The 9,593-nt window shown below is 45.5% G+C and overlaps 1 pseudogene; it reads left to right on the top strand.

Annotated features, from left to right (window-relative positions):
- The first annotated feature begins 2,510 nt into the window (after positions 1–2,510).
- On the top strand, positions 2,511–7,655 carry LOC124030404 (annotated as a pseudogene).
- Positions 7,656–9,593: the final 1,938 nt, after the last annotated feature.

The following is a 9,593-nucleotide window of genomic DNA, read 5'->3' as shown; positions in this document are numbered from 1 at the left end:
GTCAGGGCTTAATAGTGTTGTCAGAGCTTAATAGTGTTGCTATGGCTTAAGTGTTGCTATGGCTTACTAGTGTTGTTATGGCTTAATAGTGTTGCTAGGGCTTACTAGTGTTGTTATGGCTTAATAGTGTTGTCAGGGCTTAATAGTGTTGCTATGGCTTAATAGTGTTGCTATGGCTTAATAGTGTTGTCATGGCTTAGTGTTGTCAGGGCTTAATAGTGTTGTTATGGCTTGATAGTGTTGCTATGTCTTAATAGTGTTGTTATGGCTTAATAGTGTTGTCAGGGCTTAATAGTGTTGCTATGGCTTAATAGTGTTGCTAGGGCTTAATAGTGTTGTCAGGGCTTAATAGTGTTGTCAGGGCTTAATAGTGTTGTTATGGCTTAATAGTGTTGCTATGTCTTAATAGTGTTGTTATGGCTTAATAGTGTTGTTATGGCTTAATAGTGTTGTTATCGCTTAATAGTGTTGTCAGGGCTTAATAGTGTTGTTATCGCTTAATAGTGTTGTCAGGGCTTAATAGTGTTGCTATGGCTTAATAATGTTGCAAGGGCTAAAAGGGTGTTATTAGGGCTTAATAGTGTTGCTATGGCATAATAGTGTTGCTATGGCATAATAGTGTTGCTATGGCAATAATAGTGTTGTGACTTGCAGCTTTTGAGAACTGTGATAACAGAACACTGACCATGCCATAACCTTTCCTTAACAAACAAAGTTAAACATCTCAGAAAAACACACAGGGATACTATGGAAGTCCCAGCTACCAACTGCTCTTAATGATGCATCTCTCAATCAATATCATGTAGGATCATTTCAAACTGTGAAACTCAGCAACGATACGAGACCACTACCAAAGAGACCACTACCAAAGAGACCACTACCAAAGAGACTACTACTAAAGAGACCACTACCAAAGAGACTACTACCAAAGAGACCACTACCAAAGAGACTACTACCAAAGAGACCACTACCAAAGAGACCACTACCAAAGAGACCACTACCAAAGAGACCACTACCAAAGAGACTACTACCAAAGAGACTACTACCAAAGAGACTACTACCAAAGAGACTACTACCAAAGAGACCACTACCAAAGAGACTACTACCAAAGAGACCACTACTAAAGAGACCACTACCAAAGAGACCACTACCAAAGAGACCACTACCAAAGAGACTACTACCAAAGAGACCACTACCAAAGAGACTACTACCAAAGAGACCACTACTAAAGAGACCACTACCAAAGAGACCACTACCAAAGAGACTACTACCAAAGAGACCACTACCAAAGAGACCACTACCAAAGAGACCACTACCAAAGAGACCACTACCAAAGAGACTACTACCAAAGAGACTACTACCAAAGAGACCACTACCAAAGATGTACCCTCTTTATAGAAAATGATAGATGTATCTGTTTAACTCACCGTGAAGAAGACCAGTGTTCACAATAGTGGCTGATGGTCGTGGATTAGAGGATTTTCTCTCTCTCTCTCTCTCTCTATCTTTCTGTAACTCTCTCTGTCACTTTCTCTATTTCTCTTTCTCTCTCTCTCTCTTTCTCTCTCTCTCTTTCTCTCTCTGTCTCTTTCTTTCTCTCTCTTTCTTTCTCTCTCTCTCTCTCTCTCTCTTTCTTTCTCTCTCTCTCTCTCTCTCTCTTTCTTTCTCTCTCTCTGTCTCTCTCTCTGTCTCTCTCTCTCTATCTTTCTGTAACTCACTCTGTCTCTCTATCTTTCTGTAACTCACTCTGTCTCTGTCTGTCTGTCTCTCTCTCTTTCTCTCTCTCTTTCTTTCTCTCTCTCTTTCTCTCTCTCTGTCTCTCTCTCTCTATCTTTCTGCAACTCACTCTGTCTCTCTGTCTGTCTCTGTCTCTCTCTGACGCTCCCCTTTCTGTCCTGAAGGGTAAGGATAGGGGTCAGGGAGGGAGGTGTGTCATGCTCTGAGCCAGAACAGTACACACATTTAAACCTGAAAGGTGAGTTACCTGAGTTGACTTATCAGTGAGACTAGAAAACCACTGGAGGATGATCATAAAGAACTGATGAGGACTAAACTCAACGAGCTGCTCTACAGCGCAACAACAGTGGTGATCATGGATGTGTGGCTGCCATTAATTAAGGGATGTAGCAATGGCTACATGTTGCTGTTTTGAATCCTGTGTATTATGGCATTGACTGACCTGAGGCAACCTGTGTGTGACACTTAATATGCATTAAACAAAGAGAAGTGACGTCATCTTTGATTGAAGTCATTACACTGTCATGAAAAAAAAGTTACACACTTTGTCATAATCAGCACATAATGTAATAACTAACTGTAGTAACTATTACATTATGCTCAATGGGTATTACATGCGTTCAGCATATTTATTACATTATTGGCAATTTATTACATTATCAGCATTTTATAAAATGTTAAACGTAAAAGTTATCACATTATTACCAGATATTCCATTATTGTCAGTTATTACATTATCTGTCGCTACTGACCGTATAGTTTAAGGAAACAAGATGACGACGTATACACCCTGATTATGCATGCAAGTGTTGTTGATGAGCACTTGCACTGTGTCTATGACACTCCAGCCCGCAACGGCGCTGTAAAATGCTTCTTGACGTTGGTTTGCACACCGCCATTCAAATGAAGAAGAAAAGAAGATGGCCTTAAAAGTTTTACACAGAGTTGGAAAAATATTAAATTATGACATATTTAATTATCTATCATAAAATTCCCCTATATTGTTTTAAAATACACATGTCATTGATATATGTATAAAAAGTACACAAAGTATCTGGTAACTTTCACAATAGAATATGAATCAGATATGATCCGTCACAAGAAACCCCGGGAACGTTTTTATCTTCCCTCCCCTCCACGATGTGTACATCGGTCTCGGTGGAATGTTTGTTGATGTACACCTATGAATAGAAAACGTATCAAAATTACTGTTGTGATATATATTTATCGAGTTATGTTGAAATCAAAACTTTCGTAAAGAAAACCCGATCAGGCGGGATCATGAAAATAGTCCGTGAGCATTACCTGCGAGACGATATTTGGTGCGGAAGTGAAGTTTGTACAGAATGCAAGCAAGAAGAGACTGTGTTGCAGAAAGACGCTTGCATTGAAAGCAACTTGTGTTCTTTCCCACACTATTTACTCCCAGACACAAATATTGTGTTGAGCCAGGTAAGTTACTGTGCAATAATGTCTAACGTAAACGGTATTATTAACAACAAATTAATACAATAAAAGTACATGTCTAAAGTAAACGCTAGATTTTCCCACCGCATCACTACAGTTTTACATTCACACGCCTCTAGTGAAAGTGTGAACCCCACTTATCGAGCTCAGGGTTTCGCAAATTCGGTCCTGCCCCCGTCCCCCGGTGGCACGTTCTGGTTTGTACCCTACCCAGCTGATTAAAATAATCAAAGCTTGATGATGAGTTTGATATTTCAGTCCTCTATGTAGTGCTGGGGCAAAAACCTGATCTAGCTAACACTAATTTGACTAACTTTCAGGTGTGACATTCTACACGCTGAGTCAGTATCCCTTTTAATGTCTGTAGATTGATATCCTGGAGGATCCCTTGATCAAGAACGTGATCATTCTGCAGACTGTACTCAAGAGGTCCGCCACAGGAGCGCTCCCATCTACAAGCGGTTGAAAGACATCCTTCACGACAAGGAAAAACACTTTACACTTTCACTAATGAACATCACAGGTAGAAAATAGATATATACTGTTTGCCTTAGATAACTGACTGTTTTGTAGTGATTTAAGAGGGTGCACCCTAACTTGGTTTTGAATCAGTGACCCTTGGGGTTATCCCACCACTGACGCCAATGTAGCAATTGACTGAAATAAGTTGGAGCAAGACTGAAGTCAGCATGTTTCCCAACCAAAACAGTTTGGGAGAGTTTGCGTGATATTAAACGACAAACAACATTTAGTTTGTTTTTGTTTGTTTTTGGACTTGGGCAAGGTTTTTAAACTGTTCTTATTCACGTTTTCTCTTGAGAAATACTGCACCTAACATCCTAATCAGATGGAAAATTGCGTGACTAAGATCTCCTAGGCAAAAAAAGTAAATTTAGCTCAGGCTAGTCGCCAGCCAAACTGAGAGCATGTTGACTCCTTAACTGTCCATCCATTTGTGATCAATGCTTTTCAAAGCGGCGTATGGTTGTATTCTTATTCTGTTCCCAGAAACGTATATAGAGAGAGAGCAGGGGGAAAGCGCCAGCGATCGTAATGACAGAGCCATCCGCCTTATCTACCAAGTGGTACAGTGATCACCCCTGAACAACACCCCCGCGGACAAGAGGTTAAAAGGTTGTTTTGCTGACCAGGCCAGGACAACAAGGAAAGCAGAGGAGTCCGGCCTGCTCACATACAGATGTAAGAAACAAGACACCTCCGTTACCTCAGTACCCCAAGATTAGACGCTGTTCTTGTCTTTAATATCACAATATCTATTTACCTCAGTACCCAAGATGGAACTCTGTTCTTACCTCAGTACCCCAAGATGAGACCTCTGTTCTTACCTCATTTTTAAGGAATTGAGACTGGTGTTCTTGTCTTTAGCTTTGTAAACACAAAGTGCAATACTAGGTGTGTTCAATATGTCGACTACGTGTTTACTCTGGTAACAGATGTGGACCTAAGAGTGTTTACTCTAGTAGATGTGGACTGTGTTTACTTTCATAGTAGATGTGGACTACGTGTTTACTCTAGTAGGTGTGGACTATGTGTTTACTCTAGTAGATGTGGACTGCATGTTTTCCCAGAAATTATTGGTTTACATGTTTACTCTAGAAGAAGATGTGGACTAAATTGTTGTTTACTCTAGTAGATGTGGACTGAGTGTTTGCTCTTGTTAAGATCATGGACTACGTGTTTGCTGGTAGATGTGGACTACGTGTTTACTCTAGAAGATGTGGACTATGTATTGTTTTACTCTAGTAGATGTGGATAAGTGTTTACTCTGAGAATGTGGACTCGTGTTTACTCTAGTAGATGTGGACTACGTGTTTACTCTAGAAGATGTGGACTACGTGTTTACTCTAGTAGATGTGGACTACGTGTTTTACTCTAGAAGATGTGGACTACGTGTTTACTCTGAAGATGTGGACTGCATGTTTACTCTAGAAGATGTGGACTACGTGTTTACTCTAGTAGATGTGGACTGCATGTTTGCTCTGAAGATGTGGACTACGTGTTTTACTCTAGATGTGGACTACGTGTTTACTCTGATAGATGTGGACTACGTGTTTACTCTAGTAGATGTGGACTACGTGTTTACTCTAGTAGATGCGCCGTCTTCATCCGTCCTCTGTTCCACACAGGTGAGGTAAGTCAGAAGTCTGATAGCCAACCCTGAGCTGGTGGATCGACTGGCTTTGACCAACGATGACAAGGTAACTCATATCTACACATTATCACATTTACATATTTGCTTTTATAACAGCTATTTTAGATTCATTAGATCTGCATAGAAGTTAGATCTGCATATTCATAGAAAGTTAGATCTGCATATTCATAGAAAGTTGATCTGCATATTCATAAGATTAGATCTGCATATTCATAGAGACAGTTAGATCTGCATTTCATAAAGTTAGATCTGCATATTCATAAGTTAGGTCTGCATATTCATTAAAGTTAGATCTGCATATTCATAAAGTTAGGTCTGCATATTCATAGAGACAGTTAGATCTGCATATTCATAGAGACAGTTAGATCTGCATATTCATAGAGACAGTTAGATCTGCATATTCATAGAGACAGTTAGATCTGCATATTCATAAAGTTAGATCTGCATATTCATAAAGTTATGCCTGCATATTCATAAAGTTAGATCTGCATATTCGTAGAGACAGTTAGAGCTGCATATTCGTAGAGACAGTTAGATCTGCATATTCATAGAGACAGTTAGATCTGCATATTCATAAAGTTAGATCTGCATATTCATAGAGACAGTTAGAGCTGCATATTCATAGAGACAGTTAGAGCTGCATATTCATAGAGACAGTTAGATCTGCATATTCATAGAGACAGTTAGATCTGCATATTCATAGAGACAGTTAGATCTGCATATTCATGGTTATTCCTGTAATTTATCCCTTTAATTTCTCTCTCCCTCCCCCAGAATGAGATCACCAGCAGTAAGGTGTTGTTCCCGGAGCACCTGCCCCTGTCTAGGATCCAGTCTGGGATTAAGAGTGGGACCTTCCAACAGGGAACGTTCCGGGCTAGCAGAGACAACTACCTGGAGGCTACTGTGTTCGTCCACGGAGAAGGAGATGACAGTACAGAGGTGAGCGCTGCTGAAGCATAGCTCGTGTTCATTAGTGGATTCAGGCCGTGTAACCTGACATAGTTAACTCCTCTGTTCATGTACCTGGTTAGTTAACTCCTCTGTTCATGTACCTGGTTAGTTAACTCCTCTGTTCATGTACCTGGTTAGTTAACTCCTCTGTTCATGTACCTGGTTAGTTAACTCCTCTGTTCATGTACCTGGTTAGTTAACTCCTCTGTTCATGTACCTGGTTAGTTAACTCCTCTGTTCATGTACCTGGTTAGTTAACTCCTCTGTTCATGTACCTGGTTAGTTAACTCCTCTGTTCATGTACCTGGTTTGGAAAAGTGAGTGATCAACAGTATAATTCCTCCTTTACCATTGGATAGGAGTGGAGAATCTTTTTGTGCTGTTCTAAATGCCAGCTGGCGAGATGGGGATGAGTGAGTGAGTGATTGGATGGGAAATGTAAACGAAGCAGCGTTGGTTACCATGGTAACACTTCCTCTTCCTGTCCCGCCCCTCAGGTTCTGATCCAAGGCCTGCAGAACCTGAACAGGGCTGTCCATCAGGACCTGGTTGCTGTGGAGATCCTGCCTCTGAACCAATGGGTGGCTCCGTCCTCTGTGGTGCTGCAGGACGAGGGGCCCAAGGAGGATGATGTCACAGAGGAGGAGGAGGCAGAGTTGAAGAGTGGTCCGTCTGGGGCGGCGTCACGGAAGCCCACAGGCAGGGTGGTGGGCATCATCAAGAGGAACTGGAGACCCTTCTGTGGCATGCTCTTCCTGTCCCAAATCAAAGAGGTAAACTAGCATCACCTCGCTCTGCTCTGTCAATCAACACATCAATCAAATCAAGCCTACATGAGTATTTATCCATAGGGATGCATATACCACCATGCTTTGGTTTCTCATGTGATTATTTTTATCGTCTGTCGTACTAGTTTTGTGCTGACGAAGATATCTCATTGTTCCTGGTCTGTTATACCCCGTCCTCCCCTTCCCAGGCGACCCGTCACCTCTTCACCCCAGCCGACCGCCGTATCCCCAGGATCCGTATAGAGACGCGCCAGGCGGCCACGTTGGCAGGACAGAGGATCATGGTGGCCGTCGACGGCTGGCCCAAGCACTCCAGATACCCGAATGTATGTGTCTCTCAGGTCCTCTTTATTACAGTTGGGCTGCTCAGATGATCATTATGGGATATCAATGCCTGGAGAAGTGTGTGATGTACATGAGATGTGCAGCTCGACTGCAATGAAGAGGACCTGGAACGCACCTCAATCATAACGGCTTATCTCTCCTCTTTCGGTCTTTGAGGAACTAGCAGAGACTAGACACCATTCTCTCCTCACCCACCCCTCTCTCCTCACCCACCCCTCTCTCCTCCTCTCCCTCTCTCCTCACCCACCCCTCTCTCCTTCTCTCCCTCTCTCCTTCTCTCCCTCTCTCCTCCTCTCCCTCTCTCCTCACCCACCCCTCTCTCCTTCTCTCCCTCTCTCCTTCTCTCCCTCTCTCCTCACCCACCCCTCTCTCTCCTCACCCACCCTCTCTCCTCCTCTCCCTCTCTCCTCCTCTCCCTCTCTCCTCCTCTCCCTCTCTCCTCCTCTCCCTCTCTCCTTCTCTCCCTCTCTCCTTCTCTCCCTCTCTCCTCACCCACACCTCTCTCTCCTCACCCACCCCTCTCTCTCCTCACCCACCCCTCTCTCTCCTCACCCACCCCTCTCTCCTCACCCACCCCTCTCTCCTCACCCACCCCTCTCTCCTTCTCTCCCTCTCTCCTCACCCACCCCTCTCTCCTTCTCTCCCTCTCTCCTCACCCACCCCTCTCTCCTTCTCTCCCTCTCTCCTCCTTCTCTCCCTCTCTCCTCCTTCTCCCTCTCTCCTTCCTCTCCCTCTCTCCTCACCCACCCCTCTCTCCTTCTCTCCTCTCTCTCCTCCTCTCTCTCCCTCTCTCCTCCTCTCTCTCCCTCTCTCCTCACCCACCCCTCTCTCCTCCTCTCCCTCTCTCCTTCTCTCCCTCTCTCTCTCTCTCTCCCTCTCTCTCACCCACCCCTCTCTCCTCTCTCTCCCTCTCTCCTCCTTCTCTCCCTCTCTCCTCACCCACCCCTCTCTCCTTCTCTCCCTCTCTCCTTCTCTCTCCCTCTCCCTCACCCACCCCTCTCTCCTTCTCTCCCTCTCTCCTCACCCACCCTCTCTCCTTCTCTCCTTCTCTCCTCTCTCTCCTCACCCACCCCTCTCTCCTTCTCTCCTCTCTCCTCCTTCTCTCCCTCTCTCCTCCTTCTCTCCCTCTCTCCTCCTTCTCTCCCTCTCTCCTCCTTCTCTCTCCTCTCTCCTCCTTCTCTCCCTCTCTCCTCACCCACCCCTCTCTCCTTCTCTCCCTCTCTCCTCCTTCTCTCCCTCTCTCCTCCTTCTCTCCCTCTCTCTCCTCACCCACCCCTCTCTCCTTCTCTCTCTCTCTCTCCTTCTCTCCCTCTCTCTCTCCTCTCCTCTCTCTCCTCACCCACCTCTCTCCTTCTCTCCCTCTCTCCTTCTCTCCCTCTCTCCTCACCCACCCCTCTCTCTCCTCACCCACCCCTCTCTCCTCTCTCTCCCTCTCTCCTCCTCTCCCTCTCTCTCCTCCTCTCCCTCTCTCCTTCTCTCCCTCTCTCCTTCTCTCCCTCTCTCCTCACCCACACCTCTCTCCTCCTCACCCACCCCTCTCTCTCCTCACCCACCCCTCTCTCCTCACCCACCCCTCTCTCCTCACCCACCCCTCTCTCCTCTCTCCCTCTCTCCTCACCCACCCCTCTCTCCTTCCCTCTCCCTCTCTCCTCACCCACCCCTCTCTCCTTCTCTCCCTCTCTCCTCCTTCTCTCCCTCTCTCCTCCTTCTCTCCCTCTCTCCTCCTTCTCCCTCTCTCCTTCTCTCCCTCTCTCCTCACCCACCCCTCTCTCCTTCTCTCCCTCTCTCCTCCTTCTCTCCCTCTCTCCTCCTTCTCTCCCTCTCTCCTCACCCACCCCTCTCTCCTCCTCTCCCTCTCTCCTTCTCTCCCTCTCTCCCTCTCTCCTTCCTCTCCCTCTCTCCTCACCCACCCCTCTCTCCTTCTCTCCCTCTCTCCTCCTTCTCTCCCTCTCTCCCTCACCCACCCCTCTCTCCTTCTCTCCCTCTCTCCTTCTCTCTCCTCTCCCCTCACCCACCCCTCTCTCCTTCTCTCCCTCTCTCTCCTCACCCACCCCTCTCTCCTTCTCTCCTTCTCTCCCTCTCTCCTCACCCACCCCTCTCCTCCTTCTCTCCTCTCTCTCCTCCTTCTC

This window comes from Oncorhynchus gorbuscha, unplaced genomic scaffold (assembly GCF_021184085.1).
Source record: "Oncorhynchus gorbuscha isolate QuinsamMale2020 ecotype Even-year unplaced genomic scaffold, OgorEven_v1.0 Un_scaffold_11211, whole genome shotgun sequence".
In the NCBI taxonomy this organism is placed as follows: domain Eukaryota; kingdom Metazoa; phylum Chordata; class Actinopteri; order Salmoniformes; family Salmonidae; genus Oncorhynchus; species Oncorhynchus gorbuscha.
Note: the sequence above shows the minus strand (reverse complement) of the source record. Positions and strands in the feature narration are given on the sequence as shown.